The sequence below is a fragment of the Perca flavescens genome, chromosome 15 (assembly GCF_004354835.1).
Source record: "Perca flavescens isolate YP-PL-M2 chromosome 15, PFLA_1.0, whole genome shotgun sequence".
NCBI classification, from domain to species: Eukaryota; Metazoa; Chordata; class Actinopteri; order Perciformes; family Percidae; genus Perca; species Perca flavescens.
This window is the reverse complement of record NC_041345.1, coordinates 31,371,638-31,396,987: the sequence shown is the minus strand read 5'-3', so window position 1 is coordinate 31,396,987 and position 25,350 is coordinate 31,371,638. Positions and strand designations below refer to the sequence as shown.

The 25,350-nt window shown below is 39.4% G+C and overlaps 1 long non-coding RNA gene across 1 annotated transcript; it reads left to right on the top strand.

Annotated features, from left to right (window-relative positions):
• Window positions 1-22,573: 22,573 nt before the first annotated feature.
• Window positions 22,574-24,986, top strand: LOC114569222 (uncharacterized). The gene is made up of 3 exons (XR_003694387.1): window positions 22,574-22,965; window positions 23,772-23,813; window positions 24,809-24,986. It is a non-coding gene; the product is annotated as an uncharacterized LOC114569222 (long non-coding RNA).
• Window positions 24,987-25,350: the final 364 nt, after the last annotated feature.

Here is a 25,350-nt window from a genome sequence, read left to right as displayed (position 1 = left end):
CTTGGAGCTGTTTGCGTAAGTCCTCCACTCTGTCTTTGTACTCCGTCTCCACTCGGGGCAGCGTAGCTCGAAGCTCTTTCAACTCGGCGTCTTGTTTTTCCGCCTGCTCTTCGGCGATCCTTAGCTGCTCCGTTTGTTGTTGGCACGTCGCCTTCACCTCCGCCAGCCTCCCGTCATGCTCCGCTCGCATTCTCGATATTTCAAACTCATGATTCGCTGTCAGTTCTTTGACGGTGTTCTTGGCGTTTGTCTCGCTGTCACGTTTCTGCTGTCGCAGTTCTGACTCGGTTTGCGTGTGTTTCGCTCTCAGTCCCTGAAATGTTTCCATCAGCTCGGCCTTATCGAGGCTGAGGTTCTTGACTTCATCTTGACTCAACCGGAGCTGGCTTTTCCACTCCTCTGCCTTGTCCTTGTGAGTTTTCAGCTCTTTCACGAGGGCCTTGACTTTGGTCTCTAGAGAGTCTCTTTGTATAAAGTTAGTTTGACTTAATTTAGTAAAGTGCAGCTCTTGTTTTCTAACTTTGGACTTGAGCTCCTCTATCCTAAACTGGAGAAATTTGACATTACTGTCCTGCAGCGCCATTGTTTCTGCGCTCCGTCTGTTTAAAGGTTCTGTTTTCGACACTCAATAACACAGAGGTTTAAATGTGCTTAGTGGGAGTGAATTGTGGCCTTTGATTTTCTCCTTTCAGTCAGTGAACTTAGAACTAGAACACCTCTCAGGTTGATTCCATTTATATATGAGGTATATGAGGTTTTGAAGGACCTCTGTGACATCACCGATCAAAGGCTTAAAAGGAAGTTCTAACATTCCAACACAAGCTGACAGCAGATGTACACAGAATTCAAACACAAACAATTATGTGTGAGTGTGTGTGTGTGTCTGTGTATGTGTCTGTGTGTGTTTTTGAAAAGAAAATTCAAAAATAAACAATTCTGTGTGTTTATCTTTATTTCTTGTATATTTATATCCATGTATATTTATGAACATTGTTTTTATACTTGTTGTATAAAAACATTTTGCGCGCACACACACACACACACACACACACACACACACACACACACACACACACACACACACACACACACACACACACACACACACACACACACACAACCCAAGTTCAGTCTGTGGACTGGTTCCCCTTCTCGGTGCCTGTAATCTATTCTTGGTATGTTTCCATTACACTTTCACCCTTTGACCATTTAAATGCTCGGTTCAGGTCCGTGGTTTTGATACACTTTGTGTGCATCAACGCATTCTTAAGAACGGGTTCGTATGATCTTATACAGACAGACAGGCAGGCGCACACACACACAGACACAAACACACACACACACACACACATTGGCCCTCATTTATTAAACGTGCGTACGACCTAAAACAGGTGTAGGACAGGCGTACGCCGATTCCTACGCAAAGCTCGGCATTTATCAATTTGAACGTAAGCGTAGGCTGCGAAAAAATCTCACGTCTGGTCTGAACTTGTGTACGCAAGTTTTGGAGTCAGTGTGGACTTGCGGTGCAGCATATAATCAGTTTAACAGGAGAAGGAGAAGTCATTAGTTGATCACTTATCAGCAATTGCAGATCTGGCTCTTTTAGAAGACCTCTATGAGCCGGTCTGCAACATTGTTTTGTTTTAGCGCAGGAAAACACAGTGCCATAAATGTAGTGATGGAACCAGATGACCCGATGCCCAGAGAGCAGTGTCCAGCACAGCCCCAACTGGGGGCTATACGAAGGAGACAGGATATTATTCCTCGCTTTTAAAAGGTAGCCTATAGTGTTATGTTTGGCAATGATATTCAATACATGAAACATGATGATGCACAACATTTTTATTTATTATTCAGGTTTTTGTTTCTCTATCAAGTGAATGATTTATTTCTGCCATTGACCAAGTTATTTCGGCTTGTTTTTCCAGCCCCTCTGCTGTCAGGAGACCGGGTCGAGGTGGTGGTCCAGCACGGGGGGCGGAGGACACGCACTCTACCTACATGTAGTCTCTAGCAACTTGTCTACATTCATGTATCTAGTGATTTAATTCACCCATTCATTACCACAATACATATACACATATACATACATTTCTTTAGCCCAAAGTCATGTGGGTTACACCCTCCCCGCCTGAATGTATGCACGTCCGCGTGCATTTTACAAACAGTTGAAGCACTACGTTTCACAGAGAGGGAAGGTGTCAATCAGTTCACATCTGGATTCTCAAATCCTGCCAGGGATATAATGAACGCATTACTCAACCCTTAAAAGAGGGAGTTCACCACCGCCAGCAATGGATCACCTAATCTGGGATATTGCAATCTCTCAGGCTTTTCATGATGCCTCTGCGAACAACGAGGTGGAGCTGTAGTTTTTTCATGGGTTGATTCAGGCTGATGACATATCACAGTGTCCTGAGCTTCCGTTGTTTCCTCTTTAGCTCCAGATACATCCATCATAACTGGTGGTGTACCACCTGCCGTTCGAAGTGTTTCTTTATGATCCAAGAATGGATTGACATTTTCCTGTGAGTCACAATCGGGTAAAGGTTCATTTTCAGGTGATTTGTCTTTGTCAGATAGGGGGTTACTTGCTGGTAAATCGTCATAATCAGGTTGAGTTCCATCTTCAGGTAAGTCCTGAACAGGTGGTTCTGTGTCTATGATCTCTGCGTCTACATTCATGTATCTAGTGATTTAATTCACCCATTCATTACCACAATACATATACATATATACATAAATGTATTTAGCCCAAAGTCATGTGGGTTACACCAACACTTTTTTTTAAAGGGTGTGCGCGTGTGAGGAAAACATAAATCGGCGCCTATGTCCCTCTCCACAGAAAATAATAAAGTTTGGCTATAAGGATTACACATCTGACCAGGTAAAGAAGAAACAAACAGCAGTTTGCAAGGTCTGCAGTACAAAAAGTTCCGACATCGAATTTCATCAGACACTTCAAATCGGGAGAGATTTGGGTTCCAGTCCCCATATTCAGCTGAACCACTATTTGGACGTTTGTGATGCACAGAACTCCCTTCAGTTTTTGGCCATGAATAAGCACACCCTCCCCTCTTTGTTCAAGGTATCGGTAAGAGCGAGTAAAACTAGGCACACCTACACACACAACACAAACTGCTCCCTCTCTCTCTCTCTCTCTCTCTCATAAACACACACATGCAAATGTAAGTATGTGAATAAAGCTAGGCACACATACAACACACTTTGCACTCTCAAACACGCACACATTCACTGACAAATATCTACATATACTTTCCATTCCATGTGATAAGCAAAGGTGGTGGGATTCAGCTACTCTTAAATAATATGTTTTGTTCTTTAAGAGAAGGAAAGGTTAAAGGATGTGTTTCTGTCCCATAAAAGTGAGGCATGTTTGAAGAATATTTTTTGACTTAGGAACCATTATACTTGAATTGTTTGAAGGAATTTCATGATCTGATGTCAACTCTTCAGATGTATGTGGACGCAATGTCTTTTGATTATATAATATATATTATATATATAAACTCCAGCAGTTCATAATCACTGTCTTTAGCTTGTTTAAAAATGGAAACTTTGGTAGGACTTAACTTGTGACTTGCTTGACCAAAGCTATGACTTGACTTGACTTGATTGTCACAAAAAATGACTTGGACTTGCTTGAGACTTGAAGGTTAAGACTTGAGACTTGCTTGTGACTTGCCCATGTGTGACTTACTCCCGTCTCTGTGAGCTGCATGAGCCAAACTCTACAAAGTAATTGCAAGGGATAATACCATTTATGGGCCATTTGCATTTTTACTCAGCACCAATTTGAAGCAAATAAACATTGTGAAATTAAATTTGGGTGGATGAATGTCTTTTCAGACTGCAACTTCAAAATAAAAAATACAGTTTATTCATTCATTAATTGTATTAGTGTATTTGTAAGGAATGGCATTGATAGATTAAGTAATGATTACAATGTTACAGTTTAAAATATTGGATAGAAAAAAGCATCCTCACTCTCAACAAGTGTGAATTTGACAAATTTAATTTACCAATCTATTAGTCAACTGATTGAAACAAGCGTTGCATTAATTGATTATTTTCCTTTCATAAAATGGGTATTAAAAAAACCAAAAACAAATGGTTGTTTGATTTTCATTTTAAAATACAAAATTGAAAATTGAAATACAAAGCAATTTTTTCCTTTTCATTGTGAAAAGGGGATGAGAGGAATTTAAAACATGTTTTGATTTTCATTTTCTATTTCATATAACAAATAAAATCACGAGAAAACAGAAATGAAAAAAATGCCATTTTATAGTCATATTCTGATCCTTGCTACTCTGCTCCGTGAGCTCCTTTCTCTTCAGTCAGCCCTCCTTCAGCTGCAGGTACAGCTCAATTTCCTCCTCTCTGTCTGACTGCTTCCCCCTACAGGCCTGGAGACACATACAGTAACAGCACACAGATGCATCATCTCCCCTCTCTTCAGTTCAACAAACAGTGGTCTAAAACAGTGGTTCCCAACAGTTTTCCTTAAGGAAGCCATTTTCTATCATTCAGTAAACTGACTACAATATGTTATGGATATTTCAGATAATATGCAATGCAACAACAAAAACAATAACAACAGTCCAAAACAACTGATTGGATGGATGGATGGATGGATAACTACAGGAATTTTGTATAAAACGAGTGATTTGGATGAGTTCAGCAGATTGTTTCCTGTGAATAACCCTAACCCTTACACCCCTGAAAGATAAGAAGGCTTCATGACCCCCCGCAAAGCTTTGGTGACCCCAGGTTAGGAAAAAAGTCTGTAAATATTGACATTAGCATCACCTTTAAGACCCAGAAGCTTCATCCATTATTTTTACTGTGGTCTAAACAACAGGCGTGTGTCCGTACCTTGTAGTAGAAGTAAAGGGCAGAGATCACCAACAGCAGCAGGACGACTACTGTGATGATAAAAGGTGGTGAATCAAATAGATCAGACGGATCAGATACATCAGATGGACAGTCATCACATCATACATCATAAGTCCAACAGCTCTGATTAAACACAAACTGTAGGTACTAGGGGTTGCACTGTCGACTTTAGCTTGAAGTCAACTAGTTGCTGATCATGTGGTTTTGTCACTAAAAACTAGGGGTTGCATGAATTCAGATTTTTTAAATTCAAATCTGATGTCAAAACGACGTTGACTAGTCGATAATGACTTTATTGACATTTATTTCAGTCATTAGCCTAATACAATCAGAGCAGGAGAGACTGCTTTATTTATATATTGTATCACCCTTTAAAGGGGTGATAGAATGATTAGATAGGGTATTTCACACTGTTCCTTAAAGATACTCTAAGCGATGTCACGCGTTTTTTAGGCTACAACATTTTTTGTCACATATCCTCATTATCCGCGAACTGCCGGTCCCATAAAAACACTGTAAAAAAACTTGGTCTCTGTAGACAGCCTAGGCTCCACACATGCCAACAAAAACAAAGTGGTCCAACCTGGGGCCTATTGCACAAAAGTAGAATAAAGAAATCCAGGATAAATGAAAAAGCGCAGCTTGACTTAGTGTGATCCACTCATCGCGGCTTAATCGGTTGCACGTTTGCCGAGCCAGGATAAGTAGGTGAAGCTATGTCAAGCCAGGTGTACATAGCTGGGATAAGTGCACGTTCACGGATTTCTTAAATAGACCACGGTATCGATCACAGATTTACTGATGCAGAAATGGAAAAGACGTGTGCAGCATATGTTTCACCCGCTGAGCAGCAGCTTCTAATGGAAATTTACGAGGAGGTGAAACATATAATATGCAAAAAGGGAAATACGTCTGTTATGAAACGGAAAAAAAGCCCGACAGACAATAGCGGACTGACTGAATACGTATGGATTTAAAAAAAAATCTAGGCCTATTAGTCACTCCACGTTTTAATTGCTTTAATATGCTTGTTTTATGTGTTGGTTTTATTGCTGTATCTGTTTTTATGTACTAAATGTGCTGGTTTTAGTGTAAAGTGTCTTTGAGTAGCCTGTAAAGCACTATATAAATAAATAAAAAATAATTCTTGTTCCTGGGAAATTTATAAGGACTAGGCTTAATTTCAAAGCTTATTCATAATGCGACAATATGTTTTACAACCATATGCACAGATCTCCATAAGCTATGTCTAATTCTAAATATCCTTCTACAATTAATGTTCATACAGAACAAGCTTGACTGGACAAAAACTAGAAAAAGAAGTGACTTCAATACACACTGTAAGCATATCTGTAAAACAATGTAGCCTGTTATTATTCATGTTTTTTTTTCTCACTCCCAAGATGACAATGACAGCCCCAAAATAAAATGATTAAGAAGCTTTGTGGCATTCCAACACATTCTCACTCCCATTTGGTAAAAAAGGACGCTTGATCAGGTGCCATTGTCGTCGTTATTCACGCTAAAAGTCCCCTTTTGGAGTCCGCTGCACGGTGTGGGAGGATCCTCCTGCCTCCTCCACGGGCGGGAGCACATTTCACAGGGACAGCAACTGAGGAAAAGCCCATTTCCTCGTCCCACTTTTTACCATTACCATCTCAACAACTGCATGTTAATAAAATGAAGCAGAACACATTCAGAAGACAACGGAATGACTGTTAAACACGTTTATTTTGGATCAGAGTGGCAGCTGATTTAACACGTAAGACTCCAGGATTAATCTTAGCCTGCCTGTTAGCCTGCTCTGGACCAGGCTAGCTGCAAAGAATAAATCGCCATGGTTACTTGGCTGGGTTTAATTCAACCTGCTTTTGTGCAACCAAGTCAAAGCTAAATTCATCCAGGATAACCTGAATATCCCGGCTTAATCCCTTATCCTGGTTTTGTGCAATACCCCTCTGGACCATGCAAACATACGCAAACCGTGTTACAGCATTCAGCTAATAACGGACAAGATGGATTTGGTGGGGGGGTGTTAAATATTGCGCTGAAGCACAGAAGAGAGGGGACGGGATGAGGAGGAGGGAGGAGCGAGCTAGTCTCCATTTTGTTTGAAAATACTTTGAACGTCAACAAGAAGTAACGTCACCCAACATCGCTTAGAGCACCTTTAAGGTCTCCGAATAGGGTGTGTAACATTGGTTGGACTGAAAATTGCCCGGGTGCTGTTCTATGTGCCCTAATGCAACTCTGTGAAATAGTCTTAGAATGAAACAAGAGGTTTTCTCCCTTATATGGTATGCTCATGAATATTTAGATGAACAGCGCGCTGATTGGTTGGTTTAAAATGAGCGAAGCTGCAGAGCACAGACACAAGGGGGGAGAGCTGCCTGTATGGAGTTATATTCCTATCTTTATTCAAGAGCGCATTCTTTCAATTTGAGAGCATTTCTCACTGGTATTACGTTCAGATTTTGTAATAATTTCCCTCAAAAACCTTGCTCTCACACTCAAATGGTCATGCTCGTGCTTGGATTTGCTCTGCTTGTGCTCAAACTTTGTGCTCGGACTCAGATGTGTTGTTCTGTGGACAGATTTCCTGCTCTCAGCTTTGAACCTTCTCCTCGCACTCAGCCTGATTCTGCGCGCTTGCAAATCTGCTGCTCTCGGATCTCTCCTGCGCGCTTGGATTTTTCTGTGTTACAACACTATCAAAATTCCACAACCAATAGAATGCCAGGTATAGTGTTGACCAATGAAATGATCCCTGCCCCGTTGAGGGTGCGTTTGTTTTATGTGAGAACATCCGTTGCGGCTAGCTCCTCTGTAACCATGGGTCTGTAACCCAAGTTTATTTAACCCCGCCGTCCATCGCTTTATTATTAGTATATGTCAATAATGTGCACAGAATGGTCGACGGTCTTTCACCTGCACCCATCAGGAAATGGGAGAAAGCTTTGAAGTGGGACATATCAAGTTACGTAGCTACACAACTATGAGGGTGAGTAACATAAATTAAGCACATAGCATATGGCGCTAGCCTAGCTTGATGTCTGTAAACAAATAGCTTTTCTTTAAATCAGTAGTTTAGCTAGCTAGATTGAACGACATATGACGGACAGTATGTGTGTATTTACAACTGGTATTTAATGACCCCACTTTGTAATTTGTCCTCGTTTGGTTAACCATGTTCCTGGGGATTTGGCTAATTTCAGACATGTTAGAGGCAATTGTAAAACCTAAACTGTAATATAACTGAAAAACAAAAGAAACTGGATTGTTTGTATCAGTTTTTACATCACTGTTGCATGTTTTTCAGATGTTTTAAATTCTTATAACATTATTTTAACAATAACATTCATATATATGTATATATATATATATATATATATATATATATATATATGTATAGAAAGTTGTAAGTACAATTCCACTCCTATAATAAAACACTATTTAAAATAGCAGTTATTTATTTTTACCCTTATGAAATCAATACAAAGCAAATTGAACAGAAAAAAAACAAGTATTTTGTTTCAGTTTCCCTTCTTCCAGGTGGGGCTGAAGTACACCTGTTGAGCTGCACCGTGTGCATGGACCAGTGTTGTACAACCACACTACTGTGTTGTTCCAGTCAGTACATTACTCCAAACGCAAAATCCCATTGTTTCCCCCTGTACTCACCTGTGTGCAGAGGGCAGGCATTAGTGGCACAAACCAAGTACGTTGGCAAGTCTGATAATAATTTAATTGTAAAATCATGTTACATACACTTATTTCTTTCTTGCTTAAATTCACAGGGTGCACAACAAGGCCCAGGAGAGACAATTACTGTGATGTCCACACAGCCAAAGCAGAGAAGAGAAGGTAAGGTAAGATAGTAATGTTAAAGAAAGCTATGTACACCTAATACCTTATGTGTTGATGTCTATGAATTTGTTTTAAATAGGAGAACACTATACAAAGACAACAGTGGAGAGTTGCTGGATCGGTCTGTCCTCAAAGTGCCAGAGATCTACAAGGACTTCACCCGTTTCTGCACCATCATCTGCATAATCCAAGTGATAAAAGAAAGAACAAACTATTTTGTTCTCTGCTTACATGAATAGGTGCCTGTAATGTCTGCACACATAAACAATCAATTAATAAATGTTAAGTATCACTGATATTTCTTAAATCATTGTGTTTTTTCAGAGCAATAAGATTATTAAAGCCATGTTCATACTTGCAACAAATTAAAACCCTTATCAAGGCAAATAGGTTTTTCATTTTCTGTAATCTAAATCTAAAAACAGTATAATTAAATTTACCAGAGTGGACACTTGCAGGTTGTTGTTGGATTTTTGCTATGCTAAAGGACATTTGCAGTCAGCTGTTTGTGTAAAGACATGCAGGAGCTATGTGCTAATGCTAAAGTTACAGGCTGTCAGGCATTGGATCAGTGGAATACAACATGGAGCTTGTCGCGTTACACTTAATGACCGTTTAAATTTGTGTACACATAACTAGGCATGAACTCAATGCTTTTGTTGCCACCGAGGATGGAAAATAAACTTTGAGTCTTTGTTTATGACAAACTTTTGATTGACTATCACGGAGATGTGCAACGCAGCAGCGGACATACTTACCAGGACTGGTGTGTGTAATGTTACCGCTGCTAAACCCCCCTTACAATTTCTCGATACCGTCTGTACTGGTTTGCACTTGGCAAACATATACAGATTCCCATTGTTTTTTTACAGCCATGACATACGTGCCTGAACCTCTGCTTTCTCATCTTACACATCCCACATCCTCGAAGGAGGGCCGAGACTAAGCGCTACATGGAAAAATATGCACCAAACAAGCCACTTTGACCCTCCCCTCAACAAAGAATAAAAAGACATGACCCGGTCCCTAATGACTGAAAAAATGTCAATGATGTCATCAGCAACTGTCAGAACATGTCAGAACTTAGATGTAAAGTACCATAGATATAGAACTATATCTATGTAAAGTACCGCCTCGCGGTTGTTGGTCCTCATCGGAGCCTCCACTTCTCCATAGAGCACACCCTGGACTGAAGGAGCCCCACAGTCAAGCTCCCTACAGACCACCTCTGCATCCTGCTGGTCAAAGTCATCTTCACACACTGAGGACCAGTGCTGGGTAGACTGGTTAGTCTTCACCTCCAGTTTGCCTGAGCACATACTGGTCCCATTCACCAGCCTGACAGAGTCTGGAGAGATGATAGAAGATAACATAGAGAGGATGAAAAAGACACTAAATAAAAAGATGTTATCAAACAACAACTCAGTGATTCAAACTTGACTCAGCATAGTTCCAACAGAAGTTTATCATTAAAGTGGAAGTATTATGATTTTCCATTTTTTCTGTCATATCTTTAATGTTATGTCGGATTTTCTTGTTAAACGTGGCCAAAACAATTCAAATAATGAGGTAAACATATTTTAAAGAAATCCCTGTGTGCTAAAACGTTAAGATTTATGTTCTAAAAGGGATAAGCGCTCCAACAGAGCTTCTCAGACAGATAATACAGTTGCGGCAGCCATTGGCAGTATGAGAAAAATAGTTGTTTGAACATTAAAGCATGTAAACATGTTCTAGTAGAATCACAAAATACAAGTAGGAACCTGAAAATGATATATGATTGTTCCACTTTAAAAAAAAAAACATATTTATGACACCACAGACTCCAGCAATGTTATATCAATATATACAATTAATACACTCTTACTATTGCTTTCCATTTCTGAACACTTTCAATGTATTTTCAAACTATAACATGACATCATCATTTGCAGATTTCCCTGTTCTGTCCCTTCTGCTCATGTACTCCACAATCTTTGTTCTCCACACAGACAACTATTTAAGGTTGGATATATTTTTTCTAATGAAAGAGTGCATATCTAAGCTTTGTGATTTTTAAATAACGTTAACGGAATTGTCCGAAATTGACTTGGGCCTTGCTTGGAAGTTGTCCCCCCATGACCCCCCCTCCCTCTAATTCTAGGGGAGGCTTTAACATGTAAATGAAAATGCTGTGAGCTATACAAATGCAAATCAGTGTAGCAGCAGGGGGAGTTTTACCCCAGGTGACATTTTTCTAAAAGGTATTAACTTAGGGGCCATCCACACGGAAACGTTTTTTTGTGCAAACACACGTTTTGCATCGTTTGGGCCGACCGTCCAGACGAATCCTGTAAACGCACTGCCTGAAAATGCACTTTTTTGAAACCTGGTCTCAGGGTGAAAAAATTCAATGACGGCTCTCGTTTGGCTTCGTTTGGACGGTGAATACGAATCCGTATCGATGATGTCATTGCCACACCCCTCTTTTACACCCTCTCTTACCCACGGCCGCTGATGCACACAACTGCGGTGAAGCTAAGCGACCATATCCCATCTCCATGGTCAAACCAGCTCACTTCATCTAAATACTTTGTCTCTTCTCCCTGTATGGAGGAAATATTTATTCATAATTCAAATTGAAAGTCCAAAGAAAAAACAAAGCGAGATGAAATTAAAAATATTATTTTTTTATTTTCCATTTGGCTTTGGCTTTTGAATTTCAATTTATCATTGGCTTTTAATTTTCAATTTATCATTGGCTTTTAATTTTCATTTAATATTTGGCTTTTGAATTTCAATTTAACATTGGCTTTTAATTTTCATTTAATATTTGGCTTTTGATTTTCAATTTAACATTGGATTTTCATTTGGATTTAATATTTGGCTTTCGAATTTCCATTTAACATTGCCTTTTCGTTTGGACTTGACCCATGTCAATGTAAATGGGAGGCGTGGCCCAAAGGCTGGTGGGAGGGTCTGAAACGAAAGGGGTGCAGAGGCACCTTATGAGCAGCAGGGGGAGCTGACTGTTGAGGAGCACACTGTTAAGCATCTGTCTGCAGCGTCAGGCTGGCTTGGCCTCTTATTTCACATGATAGAAAATGATGATGTAGGCTAAACACAAACGACATTTCAAGCAACAACAGTGAAGTTTTCATGTAGTTACTATAATCGGGCCCGTGTTAGTGAGGACGAGATTAGGACTGGATTTAAAGCTGATTCCGGTTCCCAACTTCGCCCCAGGTGTGTCTGTTTAAAACACGACTCAGACAACTTCTCTCTTTTGATGTTTTATTTAATTAAGCAACAGTAGAAACATGGATGTGGGTAGCTCTGCTACGTGTGTTTGTGTGTGGTCAGATCTCGAGGACGCACACACACACACACAATCTCAACCGGATAGTCATCGTCCAAACTGCGACCTCTCCTTTTTCTTTCTCTCACTTTTTTCTCCGGGTGGTGCGCGCGGTGTGAGGTGCGTGTCCGCGCTATTCTCCAACATGTAGGCTACTCACAACAATCACTCTTGATTGACGGCCTTTTGTACAGCCCGTGTACTTTTTCAGACTTCCATTTATAAAAAAGCAATCGATTCTATAATCTAGATCAGGAGTTTGCTGTAGTAGCAGCAGCAGCAAACAACTGGAAACTTTTTACAATTTCCATCTGCTATTTCACCACTAAATTCTCTTCTGAGACCTTTTTATGCGATAAATTAACTGTGTAGAGTTTTAATATGGGAATATGGGCAGTTTTACAAACGTTGATGGCCAACTGCACATTTTCTCCAATGTTGTCAGAAGCTTCAGTCTGACGGGACAGCCAGCTGGTGGCGGCCGGGATCGCCTCCCTGCTGGCCAGCCAGTGATGCTCACACTGTTAGCTGGAAGTCTGAAAAAGTACACGGGCTGTACAAAAGGCCGTCAATCAGGAGTGATTGTTGTGAGTAGCCAGGGCCGGCGATTGTCATAGGCGACCTAGGCGATTGCCTAGGGCGTCAAAAGTGTTGGGGGCGCCTTGTCGCCCTTAGGTCTACTACCCATTAATAATAGAATTAGAACGACAAGCGAAATAAAACGTGTTTATTAAACATGATCATCCTAGGGCGCCCCCTCAGCCACACGTTTATTTGTCAACCTTTCATTAAGCTACGTTTCCCGTCTCAGGTCAGTGGAAAGCCAAAAGGGTCACAATTCGCACGCCGTTTTGAACGGCGTTTGTGGCGCCACTTGGCGGTTAATAAACGCCACTACACGTGTGACGTCACCAGGCGTTTAATAAACGCCACCAGATGCTTATTAGACACCTGGTGGCGTTTTGATAATCAACTCCGCCCTGTGGCTTTCACAGCCAATAGATTTGAACTCTAATCACCCAATCAGTAAAGAAGGAGGTCAGGCAACACTAATCAAGCACGGATCTCCTTTGCAGCTTGTTTAAGTAGCCCAAAGAAAATGCACAACTTTGTAGTATGTCACTTTTGTACTGCCAGACATCAGTAGGCACTGGGTGCTCATACTTTATTTAATTAATCAATCCAAATCATCCTCCCAAAAATGTAATAAAAATGTGGTGAGGAGCTATTTTCATTATTACCTGCTTAAATTTAATAAGCGCTGTCACACTAAAAACTGACTAAACGCTGTCACACTAACAACCTAATGGCATCACGTCTGCCTTTTACTGTACATTTTATCTGGGACTATTGTTAAAAGGGTTTCAGATATGGTTATATTTAACCAAGAGAGGGGTTAACATGAAGAGTAAGCAGATTTTCAAAAATACTGTACTCTTAATTCAACTACTAGGAACCAAAGAGTAGCTTACCAGAAAATCTGACAACTCTGAAAATCTTGACAAAAAGGATTAATAGTTTCTGTAACAATCAAACCAAAATATTATTATAAATCTTATTTAATTACTACAAAAAGATGCTAGTTTGGGACAATTTAAGACAGCCACAGCTGTCTTGCATACAGTCAGTTAAATAAGAGTTAGTTATATCTCAATAAAAACTAAATTAAAATTATAATGGCAACATAGGGCACTATCACCATTTCTTTTAATTCCAGTAAGCGCAATTGACCTGAAGATGGCTAGATATATTAATTCTTTCCTCTACTTTCATATCTTTATGCAAAAAACACCCACCAGCGCTCTATATAAAGCAACTAAATTAAACATACGTGTCATACTTCATTTGACCTTTCAGGAGACTTACATTGACACAGGAACAGCAGGTGTCAGATCCCTCAACACATTCAAATACTATGGTTTATGATCTTGAGTCAATTTGACATTAAGTTGTAATGATAAATCATTATAAGCATTTTAATTTATTTTTATTCCATGCATTACTAAAAATGTAAGGCTGAAAAAATGTACTGACAAACACAAAAGCATGACAGATATAAAACATGACATTTATTAAATAACATCAAAAATTCAGCAGCACTAGGGAGCAAGTAGTCCTTTGTGCATAGTTTCTGGTATATATTTATAAGGACCATTTTTGTGTCTGGTCAAAGCTAGGGGACCTATGTCATATCAACCACAACAGCTAGAGGAGACGGATACGTGATACCCACAAGAGAATACGCGGAACAAATAGTTTTTGTCTCTCTCTCTTGCATCTGTACTCATGAGATACTCCAGTGTATGAGGATGTATTACGTACAAGTTAATGTTAAATGTGCCAGGCAAAGTAAGTTTGGGCAGACGTATGGCTGGGCAATTTCTATATACATTTTAGAGTATCGTTCAATATGTTTGATGTTGAGATGGAAAAAAAATGTGCAAGGTCCAGTGGAGGTGAGTTAAGCAGGAATGGTTCAGGAGGTTCTTTTATTGACTGCCATGCAGGGCTGCGATGGAGAGCTGACAGTCAAGTGACACCTTCCAAAACAATGGATGACCCCGCAGCCTCCCCGGGAAAATTTGAACTGGATCAGCACTGTTTCGGAGAATGTGATCTCCCTTACAGGAAGTTGTAGATGGAGCGGATGAGGGGAGTCACTAGGGTACAGAGAGAAGATGACATTAGTGGAAGTGACAGACATTCAAAGTTCACTTCCGTACAAGCAACACAAAACATTGGTTATTCCATCCACTCAAACTTAGAAAATAGAGAAATCCCTGTTCTTTTGTTTCTGTTTCTGTCTGTATGGAGTATATAGTGTAGGACAGATCCCTGTGCCCCAGAGTACTTGTGACTGGCTGACTTTGAAACAAAGATAAATGAGCATACATGAAGAAAAATTATCTGTGTGTTTGTTTTCTTTGATCCAGTCAATACACTGTCTAACATTTGGCGCTGTGTGGGCAACTTTCCATTATATCTTTCATAATTAAAAAAATGCTCGGCTGGAAGTTTTCATTCTTTGATTTTCTTTTACTGCCTATTTTGTGTAAACAGCTGGTAGCGCATTTGCTGCTCGTGTTACAACCCAACGTGGAGACTGCAGTGCACACCTTTTTCTTAACTTAAGTCACACATTTTTTTGCAGTTATGTAATTGCACAGAGTGACATCGCAATTAGATTAATCGTGCAGCCCTATTATATACAGTATACTATTTGGTGTCCACCTGTTTTATGCAGAGGACACTTATCTCTCCCCTGGTGATTGCATGCCAGACCAGAACTGCAAACTGGACTTTTATTTTGAATCTCATTTCCGACACACCTGCTCATGATAATGCAAGTTAACAACATCCCACTGCAGGGTCATTAAAAAAACGTCCCTGGCTGCATTTGCTGTATATTTAGGATCCTTCTCCTCCTGCATTGTCCTAAAATTGGTAAGACTCCTTGAAAAAAAGGGTCTACATTAGCTTCACTGTTCACCCAGTATGTATTTCAACACACTAACACTATTGAAACCGAGTCAGAACTTGGTTTTAGTCAGTTTGAGTTTATGTTTCATTTCAAATCATATATGCCATTCATAACAACCTAAATGTGTCACTGTCTGAGTGATGGACTCTACTCTCTAATGTTACTTACCAGCTGTTAGTTCCCCCTGGCTGTCCACAGGTTACTAGTGCAGTAATAGGGTGAGTTTATACATGGTGGACCCACCAGTCAAATAGGGACACACTACATTTATTATATTTGTAACACCTGTCCCATGTAGCTATATGGTCTCTATAGAGTAGTAGTACTATGGGAAGGCGCCTGGATTTTTTGTTTATGTCTTTACTGGTACTAACTAATGCTTGCTAGCAATCTATGTTTCTCAATATTATTAAAATAACTGGCGGTGCCTCCAATATGAATTAGGTAAGTTTTGTGTTAACCTTGATTACTCTTTTAAATTGTAACTCAGAACAAAACCTCATGTACAAAATCTAAGACCCAAAAATGATACTTTAAATACTATAAACCCAGATATTGGAATTTATTTAGTTAAAGTACAAAAATAATAAACACATGTATGGTGTATTAGAAACATAAACACAAGTGAGGCCAGTATAAATAACTCCCTATTTTTTATGACACCCAAAATAATATGTTACGTTAATACAGCTATCAGAGTATACTATAAATTGTTACCTCTGCTTAGGTTTCAATAAAATAAATCCTTTTGACATGTAAACCTGAATAGTTATCTGTGGGCCCACACTCACACATATATTATAACAAAATTAAAGCAAACCATGTTTAGCCATTTTGACTGAAAGGTGTTAATTAACACTAACATGTTAGTGTGTTTTATTATATTAGGTTACAATTAGGATAATAGGTTAATATCAGATGTATCCTTCATAGAGAAAGCCTAACATCTGATTGAGGATGATGGGAGTGAAGACAGCAGGGAGCTCTGAGCACAGTGTGGAAATGAGAGATGAGGAACTGGAAAGTAGGCAGAGCAGTGCAGACCAGTTTTTGCCAGAGGATCCAGGACTATGGACGTGCTCTGCTGTAGTTTTGTGTTTCCATCTCCGATGTAGAGCAGCCTACAGCCACTTCCCTAAACTGTCTCATTCAGAGACCAGCGTCCCAAACAGGGCTCTGAGTCTGTCAGGAGGTCTGAGATCTAGCCAACCGTCTCAGCAGAGATATCACGTACTGCACAGCAGACTATAGTGCAGGTGGATTATTTTCTGAAATATAGTGACTTTATTCTTGTAATAGCTTATTGTATTATCATTTTATTTTTCTCAAAATATCACGACTCCTCCAAACCTCAGAGAACACAGATGAGATATGTATTTTTAATGTGCCCAAAGTTTTGAACATGAGCAGAAATTGTTCAAACACATCTGAAATATTACAGTCCAGGAGGTTATTAATTCATTAAAATTAATTAATGTATCATTCAGGTGAATAATTTTAATATGCACATTTAAGGAGGTTACTTCCTCAAAAAAAGAAGCAAAAGTGGGAAGAGTAAATGATGCCTAGGCTACATGTGTGCTGACTCAGATATAATTAGAAAAGTCGATCTACAGGAGAATAAATAGTTAAAAGCAATACAGAATGCCTGACAGCATTAATGCAATATATTCCATTATGTTTTTATATTCGGATTGTAATCTATGTTTCCTTTTAGATAAACATATTTCCAGTATAAATTGTTTCAGAAAAAGGTAAACAAAAATAAGTGCATAAAAATTCACAAGAATACAGGAAATTAAGTATTTAATGCTCAAAATTTTCAGGGGGTGGACCCCCAGACCCCCCCCCCATCATAAGTCACCATGCACACAAATCTCTATCAATGAGACTCGCGGACAAGAGGCGTGTATTTCACCGATTGTTTGTTTAAATAACTCAACACATTATAATTACACACATTATAAGATTAACTGGAACCTGTGGTAAGAGATTGCTGGCGTAACAAGCTCGCTGACCGCGCTCTCACTCACACACACCTGGCGTTAGGAAGAGGGGAACTGCAGGCCCTGGAGCTCTGTCAGAGCACGTTTAGTAGTCCATTAGCCAAAAAACGGTGACTTTGCGCGGGTATGAAGTGCCGTGGGTTGCCAGCCGTAAAGGAGCTCATTCGAGCTCAGAGCAGGCCGGGTTCTGTGAAGGAAGGCAGGCCCAGGCGGCGAGACAGTAACCCAGGCAGCACCGGCCGCTGAAGTCCGACACACAGTCAGACAAAATTTGCAATTAGACAAACATTTTTGTAAAACAGCCCATATTTGAGCTTTACATAGTTGATTTCTCGCATAAAAAAGTTTCAGAAGTGAATTTTGTAATGGAATAGCAGAGATCTGCATGACCTTGATTCAGAAGACTACCTGATCTCAGGTCAGTTGTGTAGCCTGTGAAGGAAGGCAGCAACACAGGCAGCACCGGCCGCTGAACTCCGACACACAGTCTTACCAAATTTGCAGCTGGCCATCAATTTTTGTAAAACGGCCCATATTTGAGCTTCATATAGTTGATTTCTCGCTAAAAAAAGTCTCAGAAGTGAATTTAATAAGGAAATAGCCCGATAAAGAATGTATAACTTTGCAGTGTCTGAAATATGAGACCTGCTGTTTAGTCTCCCATGTGTTTCTATGTAGTTTGCTCAAACCAATCAGCATGTAGCTCATTCTGAATATTCATGACAATACCATATTTGGAAGAAGAACTCTTGTTCCAAATAGAGCCATATTCACAGGGTAGTTAAGGGCCTAATAAAATAGCATTCAGGCAATTTTCAGCCCAACCAATGTTACATACCCCATTAGGAGACCTTAAGGAACAGTGTAAAATACCCTATATAATCATTCTATCTCCCCTTTAAAGAATATGCTTTCATTAAATGAATTTCATTCAGTCTTCTGTATAAGTACATAGATACGTTAATAGATACCGATCTTATCCGTAATTTATTTTTATTTATTTTACAGACTAACCTCGTCACATAACGAGGCTGTGACCTATATTTGCTCGGAGCTATGTCTGCAAGTCCAGATTTACCAGATGTTGATAATGACGCCATTGTAATTTTTACTTTTTCATCTTTCCCTGTTTAATTTTACTGGGAATTATGTTTTTTTGTATTCATACCACTCTCATTTAATTGTTTTCCATCTGCCTGTAAGACATTACGAGACAGCACGCAGGAGCTTCAGGTAGAAACAACCAGATCTGGCATCGCGGGCAGAAGCTGTGAAGAGTTCAGCTCGGAGTCGTTTTTTGTTAATGTGAATATTTTTCAGGTGCATTCATAAATGTGTTGTGTCCATAAGCAGTGCATCGCGCAGTACTGATTGTCTTTATTGACTGATTTTACACCTGCTGGAAGCGAGACAGAGTGTGCTGGCTGCAGGTGAGGTGGACATTTGGAAGTGCACCACTATGATCCGAAATACAGGACAACGCACCACAGACGTCTGCTAAATGGACCGAATTCAGACAGAATGCCGCCAGTTAACTACAGCTCCGAGGCGGCCGCGGGTTAGGGTTTGACGGTGCTGTAGGATAGGATAGGCTGTGGGATATTTGATGTGTGTGCTGTGTGTCTCGTATGCTTTGTACATAGTTTTTTTTCTGATTGAGTTTGTGTTTTGTGTTAATAAAGCTCTATCTTTGAATAAACAGTATTTTCCTGGCAAGTCATTTTCCTTAGGATAACAATGACATGAATATGCAACATATCATATATTAAATAAATAACTATATATATATATATATATATATATATATATATATATATATATATATATATATATATATATATATATACGTGTAAATAAATATATACAGAATATACATAATTTTATTATTATTATAATAATAATGGCCCAGGTTGACCTGCCAACCAATCAGGAGTGACTTTTCTTGTTTAAAAGTAGTGATTTCATCCAGTACTGAGTGAGGAAATTCAAGCCAGGCCAGACGTTCTCTGGACAGGAGAGGTGTTGCTGCTATTCATATGCTAATTAGAGCCATGGATCGTTTCCGACAATATGTGGCACAGACAAACGCAATGTTCACAGCCTGTAAATTGTCGATAACTGCAGAAAATTAGGGGGATTTCCGTGCGTTTACGGGGGACAACATCCCACTTTTCATGCAGTGACAGACACTCACCTCTGTACTCTATCCTCCTCTCGACTCTCTCTGCCCTCTTACTTCACTGAAGGCTCGCAAGTCCTCCCCAGCTCCGTGGTTATCTGACTCAGTGCATGCTGAAAGATCAACTATACGGGCAACGGAAAGGAAATGGCAGAAATGTAAACACCCAGATGATCTGCTTACCTATTGGTCTCTTCTTTCCTCCTTCCCTGCCTTTATTTCTGAAGCAAAAAGCTCTTTTTATCAAACCAAAATTGAACCCTCTTACTCCAACCCCAAAAAACTTTTTTCCATCTTCTCTAACCTCCTAGATTCCCCCAGCCCACCTCCTCCCTCCTACCAACCCACTTTCTCAACTGCTTTGTAAAAAAGACAGATGACATACGCTCTTCATTCTCCACCACACTTTGAAATCATGAAATCATTACTACCCATCACATCCAGTACTTTTTACTCTTTCACCCCTCTATCTCCAAATCAAATTCTTATTTTGATTACCTCCACCCGCCCAGTCACCTGCCCCCTTGATCCTATCCCTTCTCACCTTCTCCAGTCTATTGCTCCTGACCTTCTTCCTTTCCTCACCCATGTCATCAACATCCCCTTGTCAACTAGCTGTTTCCCCGACGCCACCAAAGAGGCAAGAGTGACCCCACTACTCAAAAGAACAACACTCGAGTCGTATGAGGTAAATAACTACAGACCAGTCTCCCTTCTTCCATTTCTATCCAAACCTTTTGAGCGTGCCATTTATAATCAGTCTCTACCTATCTCCACCTGAACAACCTTTTTGATCCCCACCGTCTGGCTTAAAGGCTAGCCACTCAACAGAAACTGCCTTCCTTGCTGTCACTGAGCAACTTCACATCGCTAGACCAACCTCTCTCTCTTCTGTCGTCATCCTTCTGGACCTTTCTGCTGCCTTTGACCCAGTGAACCACCAGATCCTCATTTCGACACTCCAGGATCTGGGTGTCTCAGCACCTTGCCCACTCAAAACTGGGGTTCCTCAGGGATCAGTCCTGGGTTCTCTCCTCTTTTCTCTGTACACCAACTCTCTCGGGTCTGTCATTCACTCGCATGGCTTTTCTTATCACAGCTACGCAGATGACACCCAACTAATTCTCTCCTTTCCGGAGTCTGAAACTCAAGTAGCAGCACGTATCTTGGCCTGTCAGACTGACATTTCTTCTTGGATTTTCACACACCATCTGAAACCAACCTGGACAAGACTGAGCTCCTTTTCCTTCCAGGGAAGGGCACTCCTACCCAAGACCTGACTATAACAATTGACAACTCTGTGGTAGTCCCCAACCAGACTGCTAGAAACCTGGGTGTGACACTTGACGACCAACTCTCCTTCACTGCCAACATTGCTGCAACCACCCAATCGTGTAGATACATGCTGTATAACATCAGAAGGATACGTCCCCTTCTAACGCATAAGGCGGCTCAGGTTCTGGTTCACGCTCTAGTCATCTCACAATTAGACTACTGTAACTCCCTCCTGATTGGCCTGCCTGCATGTGCCATCCGGCCCCTGCAGCTCATTCAGAACGCAGAAGCTCGACTAGTCTTCAACTTCCCAAGTTCTCTCACACTACACCACTGCTCCACTCTTTTCACTGGTTACCAATTGCTACCCGCATCCACTTCAAGACACTAGTACTTGCCTACAGGGCCACGAACGGATCAACCCCAGCATACATCCAGGACATGGTCAAACCACTCCGCTCCGCATCAGCCAACCTGCCCCCTCACAGCGAGGGACAACTAATCACTCAACAAAATCCCGTCTGTTTGCTGTCCTGGCTCCTAAATGGTGGAATGAGTTCCCTATTGACATCAGGATGACCGAAAGCCTACACATCTTCTGCCAAAGGCTAAAAACACACACCAGTCAAAAGTTTGGGGTCACTTAGAAATTTCAATTTCACTCCATTACAGACAGAATACAAGCTGAGATCAGTTGCATTGTTTTTTGAATCAGGGCAGCAGTTTTCAGATAACATTATGTGCTTACATAATTGCAATAGGGTTGTCTTGTAGAAAGAAGTGCCCGATCTTTAATGCAATCCCAGGTAAAAAAGTAGTATACTTTAGTGTATTAGAAATATGAATGAAGTACATGAAGTATAAAACAAGTATGCTTCTACTTGTTGTGCTTTATTTAAGGAGTATTTAATATATACTTTAGTATACTAAAGAAGTATAGAAGTATACTTCAAAATAGAATTAATTAAGTTCCACTTCAGAGTCCAAAAAGTAAGTATACTAATTTACCAGTAATCAAATTATTTTTTAAATGTACTTTTTGAAAGTGTACTTTGTTGTTAATGCATTTTAAATTGTATAGAAGTTTTTTTTTTTAAGTATATTAAATTTGACATACTTAGAGTGGCAATTCAGTGTACTTATGGGAAGTATATTTTTTGGAAATTGTTAGTATACTTTTTTAAAGTGTACTATGATCTCACTTCATTAGAAGTGTGACTTCTGTACACTTTATACAGTACACTCTAAAATAAGTGTATTTTTAGTGGCATATCAGAGTAATTTCATAAAATATGTTAAAATACAAAAATGTATAGTGGTAACTTAGTGTACTTATAGTAAGTACACTTATTTTTAATACAGAGTTGGTATAATTTTTGAAAGTGTACACTAATTTCACTTCATCAGTAGTGTAATCTTAGTACACTGTAAAAAAAGTGCACTAAATATAAGTGTACTTTAATTAGCATATCAAAGTACACTGAAAAAATGGGAAATAGCAGGTCTTTGAATTTACAAAAATGAATTTAGAATATGCTACGCAATTCATTTATATTCCTTTCAAGAACATGGTTCAATCATGTAGACTTCAGTTGTTTTTGTATAGATTCCTTTTGCGTTGATTGAAATTGATTGAATTGAACATTTTAAATGATCAAATTAAGTTTGGTCACTACCGGAAATGGTATATTTGAATCAAATGGCGCCAGGAAGTGTAGGTGGCACTTCCCGGGCACTGACACCAACCGTTTATATACTGTCTATGCTTCCAACACAGGCAAACTGTTATTACAAGGACATCGCCAAAACAAGAAGAATGTGAAGAAGAATGTTGAGTATGTGTTGGCTGCGTGCAGGATTAATTCTACAGCAGCCATGTTGTCTCCTTCACAAAAAAGTAAGTTAACATCAATCAAAATGATTTTTTTCATGTTCATAATGTTTTTGTAGGCTACTGCATGTAACAGTTACAAAAGTCCGTTCACTTGTTTGTGCATTCTATAAATATATTGGTTTTCTTGTAACTAAGTTAGCTAATACCATCACTAACTAGTAACTACTTGGTTTAGCATTAATAATTGTGTTTCTCCCCCTGACGGTCCTGCTCCTAACAACGGTATTTCAATGTAGCTAACGTAATATTAATGGCAGCCGGTGAAGAGGAGCCAGTCAGCCTCATAAGAATGAGTGTTAAGTGGTCGGGTTTAGTTCGCAACATTTATCGCTAGATTACATTGATGCTGTTGTAACGTTACTTTATTTAACAAATAAAAAAGGTCCGTCGAGTTGTTTGGGCATAACGTTATATGTTGGTTTGCTAATAGTTAAGGTTAGCTAGCTAAGACCACAGGCTTACAAGTTCAATGTAACGTCGGGTAAGAACGAACGAGTGTTGTAGCTAAAGCTGTTGGTTATTTAGTTACACACTGTGTGTGTGTGTGTGTGTGTGTGTGTGTGTGTGTGTGTGTGTGTGTGTGTGTGTGTGTGTGTCGGGGCAACTAACGTTAGCACAGTGTATGGGAACTCTTTGTTTATCATGTCATTTTCCTAAATCTCTCTCACGCAGCGTTTTTAAGGTCGGACTCAAACTGGATTTTAGCCCACCGTTGTGTCTTTGTTGTGTGCTTTATTTTGTGTGGTCTTTTAATTATTGAGTCAATGTGCTTGGTTCACCTCACTGATTCTAAATGTCTTCTTTCATAGGATCCTATTTGAACAGCATACACAATCAAATGCTTTATAGTGGTAAGTGCTGTCATATTTCTTTTTTCTTTGTATAATTCCTAAAATAATTGAAAGTTACAGATGTTACATTTATTTGTTTCTCAATTGTTTACAAATGAAAATGGATTGCCATTTTAAACTTTAACAGTATCAGAAACATTAAAACACCAACTGGTTGTTTAGTGTTATTTCTTTTTTTGAAAAACTATAAGATTTTAGAATTGTGGAAAGGTTATGTAAAATATTTTACATACCACAATTTATTGGCAAGAACGGCATACAAATTGTAAGGCCCAACGTCTACTTATTTTTCATCTTTCTCCTACTATATTCATCTTTTTGTCTTAGTTTTAACTTTTCCTCTATTTTTTTACTCATCTTCATATTTGTATCTTTCTTTGTCTTTACTGTCACTCTTTCCTACGTGATTTGGAGTTGACAGCAAGGCTAGTACCTTTTGTAGTAACCATGTTATAATATTCTTAGAGAAATATGTACCCATATGACGTGTACACCAGTAGTTGACTTCAAAGTGTAGTGTGTTTAAAAAAACAATGCAATCTATATGTTTAATACAGTTAATAATAATTAAATAATCTAAGTACTACTAAGTGTGGTAAAGCCACATATTTTTGCAATCTGCACTTTAGTTTGTGTGATTTGTTTCTGACTTTCATATGAACGTTTACACCAAGCTTGGTCAGTGCTCAATATACTAATGTGATTGAAGTAGTTAAATAAAAGATGTCATTCATATAAATTCATGAATCATCTAATTTCATCATCACATCCAGACCTGGCCTCCAGGAAATAACAGTTTGTTTAATCTATCTAATCTTGTGTTGTTCATACTATACAAGGATGTATTACTTGTCTTTGTTGAATAATACAGAAGACAAAGAGCTTAAAAAATTATTGCATATTGCAATCACAATATTTGTGGAAATAAAATCGCAATTAGATTATTTTCTAAAATTGTTAGCCCTACTTACTACTCCCTTATGATTTAATAATAGGGCATGGATGAAGACACCATCAACGAGGCCACTGAAGAACCAGCGTTGGGATTTATGTTCTTAAAGAACATGCTTCAAGTGATGAACCAGGGGACATTGGTATTGTCCTTGAAGGCATCAAGATGTTGCAAGATCTTTATAATGTAGCATTACCTGTTGCTACGCTGTTTGGACTAATGTACAGTATGCCCTGAACTTCAGCTACCCTGCTCGCCTTCGATCCAAAAGATTTGTATGGAACTTGCTGGAGGGAAACTTACCAACAAAGCACTTGCTCTAAAAAACAGGCTCTTCCAGTGAAAGGGCCGGAGAGACTGCGCCGTCAACCAAACGGCGTAGTTGTCCCTAAAGGCATCGTTGGTATGGCTGTACTCTTTGGACTAGTTTTTTTTTTTTTTTTTTATTAACTGGACAGGATTTGCATGGAGCTGCATGGAAATAACCTTTTGCAAACCAAGCAAAATTTTTCTCTCTAGAAAACAGACTCCTTCATTAAAGACCAACAGGCATCTTTGGTACTGCTATACCAGGTGGAATTTTTA